Source organism: Cupressus sempervirens, chromosome 3 (genome assembly GCF_028749045.1).
Source record: "Cupressus sempervirens isolate cs-2001-9-10 chromosome 3, ASM2874904v1, whole genome shotgun sequence".
In the NCBI taxonomy this organism is placed as follows: Eukaryota; Viridiplantae; Streptophyta; class Pinopsida; order Cupressales; family Cupressaceae; genus Cupressus; species Cupressus sempervirens.
In genome coordinates this window covers 718709211-718730055 of record NC_143120.1, presented here as the reverse complement: position 1 = coordinate 718730055, position 20845 = coordinate 718709211, and the positions used below count along the sequence as shown (strand labels likewise).

At 33.8% G+C, this 20845-nt stretch overlaps 1 protein-coding gene across 3 annotated transcripts in view; it reads left to right on the top strand.

Moving 5' to 3' along the window:
- Nucleotides 1–5789: 5789 nt before the first annotated feature.
- The window catches only part of LOC149568781 (protein ROOT INITIATION DEFECTIVE 3-like), a 138567-nt gene continuing 123511 nt past the window's right edge, over nucleotides 5790–20845 (top strand). The window contains exons 1-2 of one of the 3 annotated variants that reach the window (XM_089821674.1): nucleotides 5790–6027; nucleotides 6434–6769. The gene's annotated coding sequence lies outside the window, so the exon portion shown is untranslated. Of the gene's footprint in view, nucleotides 6028–6049; nucleotides 6316–6433; nucleotides 6770–20845 lie in introns of those variants that run through there. The other 2 variants (XM_089821675.1, XM_089821676.1) reach the window with 2 other exon arrangements.

The window sequence follows — 20845 nt, the reverse complement described above, 5'->3', positions numbered from 1 at the left end:
GGGGATAGTTGTTTGTGGTTAATATAGTATGACAATAATTTTATGGTTTACAAAATATAACCAACATTCTCAGTCCACTATATTATTATTTTTCAATTAATCCATTTCAAACATATTATTAAAAAAATCATATCCTGTTAAACTAATTTATTATACATGCCATTCTATCCATTACTTTACAAAAGTAATAGCTATAAAATCAACGACTTTTGCATTTATATCAGATGTAAAATTACATGTTTAGAAATAGGGATTTTCATAAATAATATTTAATAACTGAAGTAAATACACAAATGAGAGTTTAAAAGTGACCATTTTAGATGAAAACACACCTGATCGATCTAATTTGTATGTGCACTTGAAGATATTGAATGGTTCTAACAAGCCTAGCACATGTGGTAAAAGAAAAATATAATTAATCATGTTGGATTCAACTACATAAAAATTTCAATATGTAAAAGAAATGCCTATATTACGGGTGTAGTACATTAAATTTATGACGCAATGGACATGTCAATTAAGTTGTCTAATTGTAATGTTCTAAATGTAAAAGTAGTTTCCTAAAATATTTTCGATCAATTTAATTTTTCTTATATTAAGAACAAAATAAATTTCAATTATTTTGTTTCTTATTTGGACATTCACCATTTACCATGATTGTGGAAAATATTAGACAGAAAGAATTTACTATATATTTTGAAATTGGAACAAGAAAGGTGTAATTCATTATTTGAACATGCTCAAATGTATATAGATATAATTGTTATTCAATTTCATATCCTATGTAATACATACATATAAGCATGATGATAACATGTGTGGCAACCATTGTTTGCAAAATTTATTAAATTCTATGGAACTAAGTAGTATTGGTTATTGTCAACGAGCAAGTGCTTTGTGCAAAAGATCTAATTGGACTAGGAGACATATGCACTTGTAGGAATATAATTGCATTGCAGATATCTGATATTCTCACAGCATCATGTTCTGAGAACTTGCTCTAGTGAGCATGCAATGCATGATCTACAATGGCTTTAGATTTAGACTTGATCACAATTTTTATAGAATTATACACACAAGTTGTCATAGGATATAAACTTAAAGATTCAAGCGAGAACAAGCCACCTGTAAGGGCATAACTCATCACTATAACATATGTCTCAATGTATGGATCATAGTCTTCAATGAGCTTGAAGTAAGGCTTGACATGTGCATTTGCCAATTGCTTCACAACTTTCGTATCTTCCAAAAGGTCCATGCAATTGGTGAGGAATTTTGAAACAATGTCTGCATAATCTATTGACCCTGACCTATTTTGCAAGAATTCTTCACTGAGAACATTATGCAAAGATTTCTCAACATTTGAACACTCAATTACAAACACATTTTCCAAATGTGTAGTTTCAATTGCAACGATAATTGAAAAATCTCATGGGGGACTTGGGCTTGGAATAAAAATTTAGTCACACATTCTACCAAGGTCAAATCTGCCACAATTTGTAAAAAAATTAGATAAGAGCAATGTTATTCATGAAATCTACTAATGAAAGACAAAGGAATGTAGAAATAGATGGGTACACATTTAGTTAAAACTAAATTTTACTATTTCAACTGGAAATTGTTATTTAATGAAAGAAATGATTTATATCTACCATTCATCCAATGTTAATAACTATATATGAATGTCAGCCACCCTTGCCATCTAATATAAGTGTAATTTTAAATTTCTATGTATTGTTAAGAGTTTTTTACATTCAATATAAACCTTTTTCTTAACAACACAATAGACCCACATTGTACCTCTTATGTTATGTGAGTTAGTTTCATAAATTGAAGAATTGATATTTAGATTTAATTTTATAGTTTTACTATTATTTTCTCATTATTATAACTATAAATTAAGTTGACTCAAAGTCTTAAGATAAAATTAAAAACTATAGATTTCACAATAATATTAATTTTGGGTAAAAATTTCTTCATTTTTGATACAATTTATTTTAAAGTAAGAAAAATCATGTCACCTTAACAATACTCTTATATAATGTATTGAGAAGAGAAGTAAATTTTCCATGATTTTAACTCAACAAATAATATATTTAATAGGGAAAATTATAATAAACAAAGGGTTGCATATACAAAAGATATAAAAGAAAGTGTTCAAAACATTCTTGCTTTTCTTACTCAATCATCTCCTACCATATAAATAATTTTAGTTTTTATTTATTTATTTACTAATTAAATTACACACACACACACACACACACACACACACACACACACACACACACACACACACACACAATCCCCAGATGTTTCCATTGTAAAGACTTTGTTCAGTTTCTCTTTTCTATATAGATGTACAAGAGAATACAATAAAATGTTCTCAATATAATAATTGATAGGCACATATTCACATTATATTGTTTCATATTTCTTATCCCCCGATATGCAGCCTAACATGGCTAGTGTACTACCCAAACTCATTGATTTGGCCTGTAAGAACACCACCAAGAAGGCCATAAAACCAATGTTTATAAAAAAATACACATATTTGTCCATCATGGGGTTTATTTTAACACATAAGATATTTCAATTTATTATTAATAGTAATATTGCATCGGTAACATTCCTAATTTGCAAAATAATGTCATGATTGAAGTGCTTGGTTTCTAACTATCTTTCCAAGTCATACCGTTTTGTTGGTTTGTAACTATCTTTCCAAGTCTAGGCAATTTCTATGATAAACATAAAGATTTTTTTAGAGATGTATGCCTTAATTTTACAAACTATTATAATTTCTTACATTAATATGTCTTTAGTTTTATCCATCTAGTATCTATCTTTACCGTGTTCAACCAACATTTCAGTACATATTATTATCTATTTTGTCTTGTAGTTATTCAATTTGTTTTGGGGGATTGATCTTGGATACTAATTTTAAAATTTAAATGACTTAAATTTGATGAAAGAAGTAGATAGAGGAGTATGGTATTAGAAAAGATATGATAGATCTATTTTGTAGGGTTCGTCATTGCTGTCCAAATTCTCCAATCACCTAAATTACCTTCAGATTGACTGATTTTTAATTTTTATAAAAAAAAAGAATGAAACAAAAAAATGACAACTTTTTCCAAAAGTCATCAGTAAAACATTGTAATCTCCCCAAGTTGCAATCCTAGGAGGTTCCCTATCATTTTGATGCAATGTGAACTACTTCTGCAATATGATTCAATCTAGAACATAGCATATATGCCATATAATTTAATGCACTACAAAAACACAACTTCTATACAAATGAGAGAGCTAGGGATTTTCATAGTGAATGGCCTAATAGTTAAGATATAAAAGTTCGGTCCCTCTAATTGAAAAAAAATTCAAAGAAACATATCTTCTTCAAGCTTAAGGACGACTAAATTCCATTAACCAATCTTGGACTAATTTTAAAGAGTAAATATTTCTCTATTTTGGCACCAATAGCCAAGAAACAAACTATCTAATATACCCAATATAAGATGCTAATTTCCCTCCAATCAGGGGAAAAAATGATTGAACCTAATTTTCATTCAAACTAAGTGGCCAAACCATTGGTAAACGAAAATATGTGTAGATACGTTCCAACATATTTAAAGCCCAGGTAAATTTCAAAGAATGAATAACCCTCAACCAATGACATCAGGATCTAGCAGATAAATTACCCAGACAATAAAATGATGTTGTTGTTTTTACTCCACTTGTGAGGGAAGCCATTAACCCTAGTTTATATTCAAACTAACCGTCATTTGAAAATGTATAATCTCATTCCATTCCCAAATCAATCATAGCTACTGTGGAAGTAGGAACACCATGATGAAACAAACACTTACTCAACACAACCATTCTTCCCTATATATAGTTTGTATGAAAGCAGATAATATTACAAGAATACAAAGTAGATTGTGGCAGTTATTCTAGAGTTTGAACAGGCAGAAACACGAGGACTAGAGTGCCCAAATACTTTTAAGCTAAATTTTAGCGTACATTATGAAACCTAGAAAGAATCATGACATCAACTGTTCATAATCGATTGCATGTTACCCTTGAATTTGATCATATCATACAAATCATTCGTCTAATACCATACATACTGAATTTTCTAAGCTAGGGTTTGATATGCAGTCAAATGGTTGGGGTGAAATGATGAGAATGTAAAACCTTTCGTCGAAGCACCAAATCAATTCTGTCAAAATTTATTGGTCACAAACCTTGACCAATTTCAAACTTCATTCACAAGAGAAATCCAAATCTCTAAAATCATTTAACTAGAGAAGTAATTTTCAGGAAACACTATTTAAAATGTTTATTTTAATTGTGTGAGAACAAATTCCCATGTTAAGCTGCTTGAAATGCTTGTGCAACTATTACTAAGGCTACTAAATCAAGCACAAAAGATTGGTGTTTTTGATTAAACAAAAGAATATATCCAACAACAATTTCTTTGATTTGGGGGTCATAGACTATATACTTAGAGTACATACTATGTTGAACAAAGATTAAAGAAAAAACAACTATGGCACTCGGGATCAATCTCTAGAAGGAAACTCCAACCACAACTAAGCCATACGCTTGGCTGGGGAAGGATACTCTGCCAGCTATGCATAGTGGACTAGCATGAGTGGTAAGAATTCAGCTGTGATTGAATCTGTTTCTAAATCATGGCCAACTGAAATGAATGACAAACATTACTTTTAAAGAAAACTACAAATAGCAAGCTGCATTCATCTGGAGACCATTTGTAAAGTGTTCCATAAAAGTAATGTTTTTTCAGATTGTTACAAAGCAAACAAACAAAACATATCCCTTCACACACATAGGAAATTTGAAGTAGATTGAGAAACATGATGCGAAAACAAAAAATTGCTTACCTCAAAGGAAGGAAGAGCACTTTGGGAATTCCTCTTTTTGATTCCAATAACCATACAACAACAATCAAATCTCTATTTGTAACTTGTGAAAGTCGACATTGACAATGACCACACCATTCTTTTAGCGATCCTGCAGTGTACTAAAGATTTAATAGTTTAATCGCTCCATTGTTTACCCAGTCATATGCTTATGCATGTTCAAACAGTAACAATCTGTCGAAAGTTGATATTAAAATATCTTTGTCTGACACAACCATTAAATGGATATAAATTTGGACAAACTGTAACCTACTATCTCAAAAAAAAAATCAATGCTCACCACTCAAGTTTCACATCCCAGATTTTTCAAGCTTTGACAACCACCACAAAATGTGATATGATAAATTCATAGAATTTAAGGGCAAACCTGTCACACATTTCGAAGGGGCATGAATTAGATGCTTTTCAATTAGTACTTTCAACCTATTTTTCACTAAGACTACTCTTAGTAAATGCACTTGTCCATACAACATAAAGTAGACAACTGACAACTACAAAATGGTAGAAATATGTCTTTTCGAAGCACCAGCTTTAAGTCTTCATTCTTATTCACTACTTCCATAAAGTAAACAAAGAAAAAATTGTCAAATGAAAAGTTTTAGAAAATTCCAAAACACTGACTTTTCATTGTACAATTCTATGTAAAAAATAATGAAATCAAATTTATAAAATGAGAAATTAGAACAACAATATAGATACATCATATTAGATCATTGTTTTGAAAAAGAAAAAACATCATATTAGATCATTGTTTTGAAAAAAATAAATTGATTTCATTGGACAATCTAAAAAGACAAAAAGAGACACCTATGATGCCAAAATCTTCCATTGCGTTGATTCCAAATTTTTATATCGGAAAACCCCTACCCTAAACCCGACGATATCCTTCAGCAAGAAATCTAGGAGTACCAAAATATGAACAACACTAGATCGTTAAAATTGGCAAAGACGTCAAGCGGAGAGCTGCGCAGCGCAGTATTAGTTTGAGGTGAGCGGACACGTTGAAACTTCGTCCGTCAGCCACCTAACTATATAACGGTTTCCATTCCCTCTGGACATCATTTTCAATCTCTACGTGTCTTCAAAGGTATTCTCTTCATAAGCTCCTTATTGTACATTTGAAGAGGAGGTGTTTTAAAGTTTCCAGATTTCTACAGTCCATAAACGAGGATAAAATACACTGGAATTTTCATATTCTCGGTTTTAAACTTGCGACCAGCTGCTGGCAAGGCAAAAACTAGATGATGCGTGTACAATCTCTTTAATTGATTTACAAGTAAAGCCATGAATGACGTAATTTTAACGGGGAAACGAGAGAAAATCATAACTGTACATGAAGAAATCTTAGGGTTTTCATTTAAGCTCAGGTGGATATGTGAGTGATTATTTCTGCTGCAGTTGATCGAAAGCCTGCTGGAGCTGCTGTATTTCAGACCACTTGTCAAAGATTTATGTAATAATAGACATAACTGGATGTATTTTTACGTTTGCAGGGTAATTTTGATCTATTACTTTCTGATCGATTTCAAAGACAAGTGGGAGGTTGTGGATAAGAGTCTGATAAAGTTTTGAAGCTGTGACGGCCTTTGGCCGTGTGTGGATGGGATAAACTGGCGTCCCCAGGAGAAGTAGTGGTTGTTGCCTCCCCCGTAGATGCTGGAATCACTGGTTGGGACTTAGCAACAGGTGCAGAGCGCGTTCATCTTAGATCTTGTGCTTCATCTCGGCATGGATTAGCTGCAGTTGGGCGGCATTTTGTTGCAGCATCGCAAATACAGAAAACCTCCACTTCTGCAAGTGGTGCTATATTTTGTTGGGCATGGAACAAGGTACTATTTTTTAGTGGGGAACCACGATTGATGACATTTTCTGTTTTTCTTCTAAAGCAAGAGATATCTATTTTGCAATTTAGAAAAACGAAGTGATTATCTTATATTTTTCTTTCGTTAAAGCAACATATAATTAATTTTGCAATTTAGAAAAACAAACTAATCTTTCTTGTGTTTTTCGATTATTCACTGTTTTTTAAGATCAGTTAGTTAGGGATATTTAGGGGCTCTCATCCAAACCAGAAGGAACATGTTTACAGATAAAACCATAAAAACTTTTACACCTCAGAGAACCAAGAGAAGACCCGGACTACAATGTCTGAATTTTAACTTCAGAATAAAAGTTCTCACTTAAAAATAAAGCATTAACTCTTGCAGGTGGGTCTGCAATTGACAATTTGAGGTGAATGGGAGCAATTTGATCAATTTTGCATTTTAGTTTCTATAACGACTGCACCTACAAAACAAGTTCTACGTCAGCAATATCCATAAAATGCAGAAAAGTCTACAAGAGGCAAGGTCATTTTGAATATTGACCATTCAACAATTATAATTTTCATTAAATGTGAAAGAAAGATAAGGAAAAAGTTAAAATGACAAGTTCTTAATTTATAAATGACAGTTTATCAAGATTTATCAACCATTATAAACCAAAGAGACCATCAAACAGTTACAAGAATGCCAAAGACGTTTTGAACATTACGACTTTTACAACAAGAGCTTTTGAACCTGCTCGAGAAAAATAAAAGGGCGAGAAAATGGTAGGAGTGTTTTTCCACCCCACCATGAAGTTGTTCAGCTTTCCTGGAATCTTTCCTAACATGATAGATATCCAACCCAACAACAAGGGAGCTTAAACAAGCAAAACTAAGAGTAATGAAATTGTGCAGGTTTCTTTCTCCCCCCTTTATACACACACTCTTCAAAAGCCATCAAGAAGACCATAGTGTTCAAACATGATTATACAACAAAGGAATATAAAACATCTCAAGTTTTCAAGTTCCAACACATTTAGAACAGTCAGAAAGTAGCCCAAGAATAGACAACCAAGCATTTAATTTTCGGAATATAAATTCTTAAATTTTTTTCACATAGCATCATAAATACAAAAATTCTCTAAATAACTATAAGGGAATATAAGATATAGAATATTTTCTTCATAATGCATTCATTTATTATGTACAGAGAAACACAAATAGCATTATTGCATACATCAAGACAGATAAAAATTAACTAATGAGTTTAGTCTAAATACTTCCAAACACCAAGAATAGTTACATCAAGCAAGCATAGAATACAATTAAAAGGAATATAAAAGCTTATCAAAATGATAATGGCCATTTGCAAACAAGTATTATATAGAAAAGGCAGCCGAATTGTTGACATGAGACTCAAGGGAGAATTATCTTGCAATATAGAATTATGGAGTGATTCAAAATCAAAATTTATTGGAAGACCTATGCAACTAACCCCAGATTAATATAGGCTAAGATGACCTTTACCACATATCCCAAACCCATGAAGAATAACAATGTTGCCTATATTTAACCAGTTAATAAATGTCGGGCAAGATTACAGTCATATACTGAAAGAAACACTTTTTCCAGAATTTACAATCTAAGAGTCGGTGAAGAAAATGAACAATAAAGTTCTAGCTTAGTTGCATATCTCAGGCAGATTAAACACAAAAGAAGTCATGATTATTGGTGAGGGGTCAATCCATTAGGAAACAGAGCAAGTAACTATTTCCAACAAGCTCTCCTTGTGTAATTTTCAATCCATTCCTAAATTTGTTCAATTCAGGTTGCTAAATCTGTTCAACATTAACTTTGCCACCTACAGCGATTAAAGAGATCCCCTATACAGTTAAAGCAGAAAAAGAAAAGGTAAGGAAAAATAAAGAAAAAAGAAGTCGTGTAGCACACCAGGGGGAGAACAAAATAAAACAACGAACATGACTCAACATACTGCAACGATACCAAATTGGCAGATCTGTCCTGTGCTACTGATATGTAAGGTTATCAAACAGAGGGCAAAGCATGAATTTGAAGACAACAAAATTTAACTAGAGATTGATCAAGCCTGGCTGTTTGCAGCCGGATGCCCAGCAGCAATTTGGTGAAGACCAAGTTTTCATTAAGGCACCTGAAAGAAGGAATTTACACAAATAAAAATAGTATCAACTGAGATGAAATGAATCGGCATTCAACCCCATAGTCGAAATGGCCCAAAATTTCATAGGTGTGGAATGCAGGGGAGCTTACGACATACTGAGCGAAGGAATAAATCGAGGCAGCCTAGCAAGTGTGGACGACTCTAGGCAATGAGAGTTAAAAGAGACAACACTTCATGTTCACAGCTAATAATACATTTCATCTAGTAATAAATGTGCCACCCCTGACAAGCTGCCCACAAGGTTAATTCAATTTGAATTTGAATAGCCAAAAAAACACTTTTTTGTCAGTTTGAATTCAGTGGATATGGATCACCTCCAAAAGTTGTATAAAGTAGAAGGAAGATGAAATAAAAAGGGAGGTTTTGTTTTGAGCAGTTGGTGTTTTTATGATCAACTAGTCCACAACATTTGCACAATAATTGTATATAGTTTTTCCAGTTAAGGAAGTCTCTCACATGGTATACCCATTCACTACATGATCATCACTGTATAACAAGGCATCCTTGTTTCACCATTCACAATGATGTTGATAATCATCAAACAATGCATTATGTGGCTTTGATGGAGCAGACTCTTCATATATGAAGAGTACTTCCATAATTCAGGTCTTCAGATTGTATGGGCACTCCTCTACTGAATAGGTGGTCTATGCTCAGCCCAGCGCTGCCCTCTACCTGATTGCATACATCCAAAGACCCACTGTTTCCAGTCAGCCCTAACAGCATTTGACAGGCTTAATGAAAGGAAAACATGAATGGATTTGGAAATGCATGAGGCTAGAAGAATTTTATTCATTACACAGATGGATGTTAGCTGAAGCTCCAAAAGTCTAAGTTGCAATATACAAGGTGTAAGAAGGCGAAAAAAAATCAACAGTGAAGGATAGATCGCTAGCCAAAAGAATTCCAAACAGCTTTTAAATAAAAATCTTACAAGGCTACGTTTCTCAACTATTTCAGACAAGTAGAGATGGCAAAATCTACTGAACAGAAGCAAGCCTATTTAAAATATTAAAACATAAAAGCAATGACGAACCAGGAATGTAGGCTGGTTGGATTGGCGCCCCTCCAATTCCACCAAATTTCCTCTGTACTCCAGTTCCCTTCTCCAGTGTGTATCGTCTCCGTTTTTCCTTTCCTCTTATTACAATTGCCCAACATCTGTTCCAAAACATGCAGATTCCATTTCATTCAATGTTATTAAAATCTGTCATATAGTGGTCTGGGTTTGTTAGCTATTTCGATTGAAAATTTTAAACTTCTATAACTGTTGATCTGCCGGCTCATCAGCTGTACACATAAATATAACAATATTTATATCTTTTGTTCATTTTATTTATTATTCAACTTTTACTCATCAATTTTATGAAATAAAATTGTCTCAACTAATTTCCAGATGACAATGAAAAATTCAATTTATTCGGTTTAAAAAAAGGGGTTGACAGTTTCTTTACCTCTGGTTGTAGTAGAATTTCTATCCCATTTGAAAATTCTAGAAAGTACTCCAAAGTTGTCTCTTGTTGTGGGAGAATTTCCATCTCATTGAAAATCTAAGAAATTGCTTCTCCATCAATGTTTTGGGTGCCCTATAGTTGGCTAGGGCAATGTTGTCTTCAATTTTCAGAACACTTAAAACTTTAAAAGTCATTATAGTTATCCAGTTTAAGTCAAGTTAGGAAACCTTTTTGGATTCCCATGCATCAATCCAGATACCACTTTCGAATCCTGCAATCTTGCTTTGTTTAATTCATTTTAAAATTTGTTGGTGTTAGACCTTTGGTCCAAAAGTCTTGTCAAATTCTGACATCCCTTTCTAAACTTTGTTTTCATATGAGCTAAATCTTTAAGTTGAAGTCTTTGTATGAGCTAAAACTTTAAATTAGTTTGCTTTGGAATCCAAGCCCTAAACTCGATACCTAAACCATATAAATTGTGTTTGTGTCATATGTGTTTGTTTGCAAAGTAGTATCAGAGTCCAACATCGTTGTCCCGACTCGAGTAAAATTTTGTAATTCTTTTTCTTAAAGTATTTACTACCATAGATGTACCATATAAAGAGTATGGATAACTTATTCAAGCCACGAAAGGGTATTCAAAACCCTATTGGAGTTCAACCTCCCAATAAAGAACTAATAAAAAAGGTGAAGTTTGGAGGAGTAAAGGAGGCACCACTTGTAGAGACCAACACAAACACACAAATATGATATGGTTTTGGAACTTAAGTCAGATGTTGACAAGAGAATTCAAACTCACCAAAAGCAAGTTGATGATGACATAAAAGTACTGTGCATTAATGATAGAGAGTCGAAGCACATGAAAATTGAGTGCAAGCATTATTGGGCTATTTATTCCCGTATTTGCTTAAACAACAAAAGGATAACCTGAGAAGATTGAGCTGAAGATTGAAGCGAAGCCCTAAACTAAACAATTGTAGGAATTATTTAAATTAGCAACCATCATTATAACTGTGTAGAGAAGTAACTGCCATTAATTTTTGAAAGATTGTCGTTGAAGGAGTTGTGGTTGTTTGTATAAAGATTTGTTGAAAGGAAATAATTTTTTTATTTGAGGTATAGCAAAACAAGGAATAGCCTAAGATAAAGCTCAAATATTTAGGCTATGAGCATTTGAATTGTTTGGAGAGTGCTCTCCTAGAGGTGGGAGACACATGGTATATTGATTTGTATAGCTGATTATGGAATGCATAAATAGATATGACCCAAATACTAGGCAAATTAAGACAGATGATGATAGAGTTTTTGTTAATCCTAGATTGAGCCATAATCCATGCCTTTTTTTAGCTTACTAGATCAGGAGGTTTATTCACATTAGGGCCCTAGTCTATCGCAATTTGAATTCAGTATGAAGAAATGATATTATAGGGGCATTATAGCTAAAAAATGGTTCGTTGTGCCAAGAAAAGGACACTCACAACTTCCCAAAACAGTTTAACAGTCTCACTTGAAAGGAGAAACAACACATATTATTGTATTGTTGCATAGACTTCATGCAGATGTCAATGTGTGCAATTTGGACGAATGGATAATATTCTTTGTGCAAGTCATATGAGCAAGAATTCAATATTTGGGTTGGGCTGGTTCAATTAGCAACCAGTTGCATGAGATGGTTTCTCATTTTACTTTCCATAAATCTTTCTATATGTCATCTTACTTGATATATGCCCTAGCTTGCTTGAGGTATTGGGCTGGGCTTCCGCCATGTGGAGGAGTTTGACAAAGGCATTCTCATTTTACTTTCCATAAATCTTTCTATATGTCATCGTACGGGTGATATGTTCCCTAGCTTACTTGAGGTATTCGCTTGGGCTTCCGACGTGTGGAGGAGTTTGACAAAGACATTCAAATAATTTGGAGCTCCAATTACAAAGGAGATATGCCAATTCTGGAAGAGAGAATAATGCGTTCACTATGCAACTAGCAAGAGAGTTGCAATGATATTTAAGGTAAAGGCTATCTCCAAAAGTTATTGAGCTAGTAGAGGTTTATGGCAATGCAATTACTTCATTTAGTTTCCCCAATTCACCTACCTTAGGGTAGTAGGTTATGATGGCTTTCTTTACAAGTTGTCAAAGTATGTTGAAGATAAGTTTATCTTGATTGAAGTGTGGAGACAAGTGAAATGAATAAGCACTGTGTGGAAAAGAGGAAAACCAACATCCAATTCCCAATTGAGCTAGGGTATACAAATGTAAAAGTTTGTTTGAAGTGTTGAATGTTGTCAAAGATACTGCCAGATAGTAATTTTCCACGTATGATGAACTCAAATTATATTTCAATAGTAAGGACTACATCCAAAATCATTTGCAAATGGGCCCATCCCAACTGTAACAACCATTTTTCCCAGCCTTATATAACGACTATCATGTCATTGAGCACAATTACTTTAACTATTCATGAGCATGAGAAGGCAGCTATGACAGCTATTTTACATTTTCATGTGAAAGAGATCAACGACTATACTAGATTAACTGAATTTCCTTAAACAACAATTGAAAGAGAATTTAATTAAAAATGCAATTTATGTAGCTGCCTTCATAACTAACCGCTACTAAATGGAAAGACAGATCTTTTTCTGCTAATAAAGATACGTTACTTTTCAAATGAAGACAATATTATAACTACTTATATATTCAAATGGAAGAGAACTAATGACTATAACAAAATAATTGAAAAGAAATAACCAATTAAACAATTTTAACCATCTATCATATCTTCAATTTGAAATTTATAAATGCAGATCATATCTTTGTCTTGTGTAAGCCTTGGCATCTGATGGAGAGAAGAAGCATCGTCAGGGGCTTAACCTCCCAATCAAGACCCTTAAGTAGCCCCACACAATCTCTACTGAGAAAGGCCCTTCCTATCCAAAATTAGGCCTAGGACACCATTGTCTAGTCAGTGAGCATCCTAGTGTTAGAGTATAAACCCACCGCTCGATTAGACAACAAGACTTATACAATGGACTACCATGACTTGACTTGGATTTTAAAACATCTTTTATTACTTGCTATGTTACTGATTGTTCTTTTCTTTATCATGTAGGAAATAACCATAGTTCAATGATTGCCATTTCTCACCCTTCATCTTGACCATGCTGGTCTTCCTTGATGAATCACTAGGTGGATGTATAAGCATTTATAATTACAGCCAGTGCATCCGCCCAACTTGGGCCATGGCATTATAAAGATAAATAATTCTTGGTTCATAATGGTGCGCTCTCTTATCTTAGAGAATATATTTCAGATATCTTTGTACAAGTTTGCACTTCGGTTATCTGCGATTTTGAAAGGAAATCACTTATATGAAAAAATGCCAAAGTCCTGCTCGATCTAGATTTGATCTCACTATATTTTACATGAAGAAAAGAGACATTATATCATATCTTGATCGAGCTCTAATAGCATTAAAATTACTATCCAATCCAAGCTTCAACAATAGCCTCATTATATCAAAGTAAAAACATAATGTTCAACAGAGGTATTTTCATGACCCGATTGTAGGTTGCCTCTTGAATGCTCAGATGGTTCTTGAGCAATGCTGGTGATCACATTCACTGATTGTTATGTGAAATGCAAATAGTAGCAAACAATTAATGCTGCCTAGTGCAGGAAGCTCGACATTGAAATAATAAATATGAACAAAAGCCATTGCTGTATAAGGTGGAAGCACTATCTAATGTAAAGTGGAGATAGCGGATGGTATACGTTTGCTGAAGAGTTGTGTGGAACTCATAGAGAAAGAATGTGAAGCAAGAATGGAATGAAAGTATTTCAGATCGCAGGTGACAAGAATGTTGTTTCAAAATGGGCTATCACACCATAAATCTTTGCCTTCTTGGCTGCATGCTCAGTTAAGAGCAAGAAATATGAAAGTGACAAGGAGTTACAAAACAAAAGGCCATCGACCCAAGTATGTGGTAATATTAATTAAAATGGCGCCGAACATTATAAGGCCTGATGAAAGAATATAGAAATATGGCCGCTCATGTTGTAATAATAAAACCATTGCCAAGGTTGGAAATTAAATAATAACAATAACTTTATAAGATGTTTTTCATTTTATTTTGTTTGGTAATGGGCCGAAGCCTAGATTAATCATTATTATTCGTTGGAGTTAATTATTATTAAATGTTAAGCTCGAATAGACTTGAACACACAACCTCTCACGTAAGAGGCTTACAAGTTACCATTGTGGTGTAGGCTCCTGCCTAACTTTATAAGATGTTGACATAAGGATGAAAATAATAATCAAATCATTGACTTAAGGTGGAAAATAATAATTTTACTCTCTATATTTTATGATAGTGATTACAATTGTTCTTAGTTTAATCAATGCTTATTGATTTTACTTTTATTATTTTAATGATATACACATATTGGTCTGGTTAGCTCATGGTTGTCCAAAGTGTACTCTTCCGTGCCTAGCCATTTACCCTTAGCCATGGTGGTTTAGGACTCATACCTATTTTCCCATTGATAGGTAGTGCCCTTGTGCCCAATTCCTTCTCTTGCAATGCTTCCCCCCTTCATTGCATTCCTGTAAGTGAACATCTATCATGGTAACAACATATTGCTCATCATTTTACGAAGTCGAAATTATCATAGCATATGATCATATTAGCCATCTGTTTCCAATTCATATATCGTCACAATGATTGACCAATATTTCATTTTTGCGTGAAATCATAATGAATAACCGACACTTAATTTTTACATGAAACCATAACGAATGACTAACTTAACCAATCATTCAACTTTGCATGAAGCCTCAACAACTACAGAGGAACATTTTAAAATTGAGCCAAAAATTGGGATGTAACACTAACATCACATTTTGCATCTAGGATAACTTTGGGCAGGTTGCGCAAATGATTTGGAAGTCTGCAAAAGGGATTCGATGAGGTTGAGTCTTAAGTAAATAATTGATTTTTAGCTGTGATAGAATGTTGCAAGAATATGGCCAAAGATCAATCCACCACATATTTTCCTATTAGTATCCTGTAAAAAGAATGAGTGCTCTCCTGCTTTCTCAGATATGATTACAAAACCCAGCCATAAAGCATCGAATTTGCCATGTTTTCCTTTATCTTGATCCTTTACATTCCATTTCAGCATCCAATCACCAACATTAAATGTTGTCTCTATTGATCTTTTATCATGAAGATATTTGACCCTTTTTTGTTTTTCAACGTTATGCTCTAATGTTGTTCTCTAGTTCTCATCTAATTCTGCTAAAATCAATGTCCTTTATTTTCTCTTTCTTAACGAGTTTGTAAACTAGTAATAGGTTTTTCTCGGGAAGCCTGGCTTCTTTTCCATATACAAGTTCAAGTGGTGAGAATCCAGTGGCCTTTTTTCTTGTAATCCTATCAACCATAATGCAAGATGCAACTTTGAATCCTAGGCCCTTTTGTTATTACCCAACATCCTTTTGATGATTTTAAGTATACTCTTATTACTAGATTCAACTTGGCCATTCCCTTGAGGATGATAAGGAGAAGAGTAGGATACAGATATACCATATTTACTGCAAAATTTTGAAAACTCCTTTGATCTAAAGCATATACCATTATCAACAATAATCTTTCGAGGAACTACAAATCTGGTCATTATATTGTTCATCTGAAAATCTGTAACAACCATGCTAGCGGAGTGTCTAGTTGGTATAGCTTCTACCCATTTAGTGAAATAATTTGTGGCAATTAGGATCCAACTATGCCCACTGCTTGATTTATTACCAGTGTAACCCGAGTGCGTGCACCCGAGTCAAAAACTCGAAGCACGCGGTGTGTGTACACACTTGGTGCGGGTGCATCATGCGCTCGAGTACCCTCGCTGGCCGGAAAAGCGCCGCTGCACCTCGGCCGCACTAGTCGAGCACTCGGGTGGGATGCAAGACTCGGGTGCGTCGTGGGTGCGGGGGTGCGCGCAGGGTGCTCTCGGGGTGTAGCTGGCTGAATGGCCCAAAAAGTTATTAAAAAAATACTTTTTGCATTTCTTTTTTAATTTGTTTTGTTAAGCAAGATAACCCTTGGGATGATTAGGATTTCGGTATAGGGGATGATTAGAGGTCAATTGGGATGATTCCATTCTCATTATTGAGATTTTGTCATTTTGTTGATTGTACTCACTTTGATATAGCTATGATACATTATTTCATTTCATTGTTTCATGCTACTCGACTCATTGCCATAATGAGGCTTGAGCATCTTTGTGAAATATGATATTCATATTTGAATAATGAATTTTGAATCTCTTATCTTGAACTAAGTTAATTTGTTAAATGGTCATTGGTAATGGTTATGAAGTTTCAAATTTCAAGTTTGAACTTATGGTTTGTGAATCGCATTTCAATTTTCTCTATTCAATTATATCTCGTATGTTATATAATATATTGAAGTATCATTTCATAATTAGTATTTTGAGTCCACCCACCGTCCCCAAATTGAGGCCCCTTTTTTCTTGCACCCGAAACTCGTCCCGACATTCCCCCCGCACCGCCGCACCCCCGCATTGGTGTAACACAACATATTACTAATCTCACCTGTAAAGTCAATTCTCCACATCTAGAATGGTCCTTCCGCTTGCAAGGTTCAGCTCCATTGTATTTCAGTTTTCTTGAAAAGTTCTGGCATGCTTCACACTTTATAATATAAGCACAACAATCCTTGAAAAGATGTGGCCAGTAATATCCTTCTCATAAAATCTTGTGCGTTGTTGTCTCGACAGAAAAATGTCCTCCACTGACCCCTTCATGCATCTCATTTAGGATTACAAATGCTTGATCAACATCTAGGCAAAAATATAATATGCCATCTTTGTTTTTCCAATAAAGATCTCCTTGGATAAGGACGTATTTTGGTGCCTGCAACTTTATAGTTCTTTTTGATTCTCATTCCATCCCTTATGATATTTCATACACCTTAATTAATATACAATATTATAGGACCAAGGGCACCTTTCAATACTCACTTGAGAGTATTCTTCTTCCACTTGATTTATTTGTGTTGCTCCCAAGTTAGAGTCAACCATGAGCTTAGCTAATCCTTGATCTCTTGCTTAGTTATTTGAATATTGATATTGAATTTTTGGATTTGATTAATCTATCAACACCTTCTTGTAGTCTCTGTTTGTCTAAAGATATTATTAACTGCAACATTAGGTACATATGCTACAATATCAGCACCTACCAAATATGGTCTAAAAGCTTTAACCGCTTTTACCAAAGCATATGCTTGCTTCTCATTGATGTCATAATTCAACTTTGAACTTTGCAAACTTTTGCTCAAAAAGGCAATGGGCTGTTCATGTCCTTCGTTTTTCTGGAGCATGACTACAACAATTGTATGTTATGTGCAAAGGAGAATGCTTGAAAAGGTTTCTTGAAATCTAGCACTTTAAGAACTGACACTTCTTTGTTTTCTTTATACTTGCAAAAAAACGTATAAAGCTTCATCATCCCAAATCAAATTCGCCCCTTTCTCTAACATTTTGGACATGGGCTTAATAATTTCTGCAAAATTGGATACAAATCTCCTTACAAAATTAATCTGCTAAAAAAATGATTGAATAGCTTTAACAATTTTAGGAACTTTTATGTTATCAATAGCAGCAACTCTATCAGGGTCTATTCTTTCACCTTCTTTAGATACAATATGTCCCAATAATTATCCTTCTATGACTCCAAATTGACACTTTTTTGGATTAAGAGATATCCCATATTCAAGAACTCTCCGAAAGATTTTTTTCCAAGTGATTACAATGATCCTCTGCTTTCTTTGAATAGGCAGTAAGTTCATCTTAATTGACCACCAAGATGTGATCAATAAGTCCTTCAAATGTGACATCCATCGCTCTTTGAAAAGTTGCTCCAACATTTGTCAATCCAAATGATAGTCTGGTATAGACATATATTCTCCATGGAGTAGTAAATGTTGTTTTATATTGTCCTGTTTCCTTTACTTTCACTTGGTTGTAACAAAAAAAACCATCCATCATAGACAAGAGTTCATTTCATATAACCTTTTGCAATAAAACCTCTATGTTTGGAAAACCATAGTTATCTTTTAATGATGATATATTCAGATTTCTGAAATCAACACACAATCTTATATCTCCATTCTTTTTTCTAATGGGAACCATATTAGAAACCCATGTGGAATATCTAATAGGTTTGATTGTACCAACATCTCTCATTTTATTCAATTCTTCTATCATTTTAGGGGCGAGCATGGGGTTTATTGATCTTTGCTTCTGCCTGAAAAGTTTGGCATCTGGTTTCAAATGTATTTCGTGCTGGAACAAGTCTTCTCTATATGCTTTTAAATTATCATATGACCAAGCAAACATGTGCCAAATATTTCCTTAGTAAAGCAATTAATTCTGATCTTATTCTATTTGATAGATTTTTTCCAACAAAAACTTCTTTGGGAGAATGGTCATTCCCAAGATCAACTTTCTCAATTTGTTCCTATATGGCAATAGGGGTGTGAGCCTTGGGTTTTTCATGTTCATCAAAGATGCACTCCAAAGCCATCAATCCTTTTGGTATCTTGTAGATTTAAGTTGTACAATCTTCTCTCCAAAAATAGCCTCCTTGCCATCTTGATTTTCAACAAGACCACTCCAATCAATACCAACATCTTGACATATCAAGAACTGCAGCAAATCTTTCGTCATCTTTGAAAACTTGCCAATTATATACATTATCAGGAACAAATAATCTATTTTTCATTTCAACCTGCATGACTTCTCAAAATGGAATGTCAGTTTGTTTGATGGCTAGATTAGCCATCATATCGGCTAAAAAATTATCATGTCTATCAATCCAATTAATCGAAAATGCATACAATAACTTTAATAAATCTCATATGTAATTTTGGTACCTCTTTAACCTTGAGTGTTTTGTCATAAATTTATCTCTAATCTGATATATTGTTAATTCAGAATCTCCAAATACTGAAAGCAATTTTATTTTATGGAATTTTGCCATATTTAGTCCTAGGATTAGAACCTCATATTCAACAATATTATTTGTTCATTCAAAGTTCAACAAAAAGGAATACCTGAACACTTTACCTGATGGGGATTTAAATCTTCCTTACTACAGGCTCCATCAATATGCATGTGCCATATTTCATTATTGTCTTCTACATAGGAACCTCATTAGTATCTTCTATAATCTGTGTAGGTTTATTTATACTTACTTGGAAGTTATCAATATTTGTTTGGTAGAAGTTGATTCTAATATCAAGATGAAGCTTTCTATGAGGTAATCAAACCTCGGTTCCTTATCAATTCTAATGTTTTGGCCATTTATTGGGATAGTTGCATAAGACAAATCCAATTGTATATGTCCAACTAAATTTGATCATTGTCTTGAAAGTAACATACCATAACAGGTGGGAACTTCCACCATAGTTATATCTGTCTTATAGGAGACATCAAGACAAGTAGGAAATCTAAAATCAACATTTTTTATTACACCAACCATAGGCCCTGACCTATTGTCCATGGCATAACACTTCCCATAAGGAATATCTACCTTCAATTCTAATTCTTTCATAAATCTGCTGGCATTATGTTCATAACTGCTCTTGAATTCACCATGCAATTTCTCACTAATTTATTATTAATCAACAGAGTTAGATAAAAAGGGTCTACTTGTGGGGTACTCATTAATATTTGTCCCAAGGTAAATAACCGATGCTTCCTTAACATTCTGGTCTTTGACATACCCTTCTCTGTTAGTTTCAGATAAGATATTTCAAACCTCTCTTCCATATTCAGGAAATTTAACAACTTTTAAAAATGGAACTGAAACTTTCAATTATGATAGAGCATTAGAAATGAATGAGTTGTTACTTACCAATTGCATGCCTGCTGAAGGACGAGTCACCCATGGTCAACTTGTTGTTGATTCTTGAGCATCATCTTCTCTTTATCCGTCTTATGTAAAGTGGGCATTTCAACCTTCTTTCTCATAGCTGGATTTATAGTTCTGTTTCTTAATTTGTAATTGGTCCTTACTTGTTCAATTACCGCAATTGTAAAAGCCCAGGTTTTATTCTCTTTGCGCGGATATGATGAATGTATTCTTCTTCTAAAGAATCATCTTCTCCCCAAAAGGGTTGAAATGATTATGCATTTACTATTTGTTGGTCATCTCCTGGATGAGTTTCTTCTTCTTATATGCTTCTTGCCACTAAACATTGCTCCAATATATGAGGTAGCTTGCATCACTAGGGATCATTTTCAACATAGTTGTTATTCTTGTTCAAAGGGTTAGGAGTTTCATTGTTCCTTATTGGCTTGCCATCTTTCCAAGATGTGTTATAAGGCATATCCTGCAATCTATATCTATCTACCTTATAGTAAGGTTT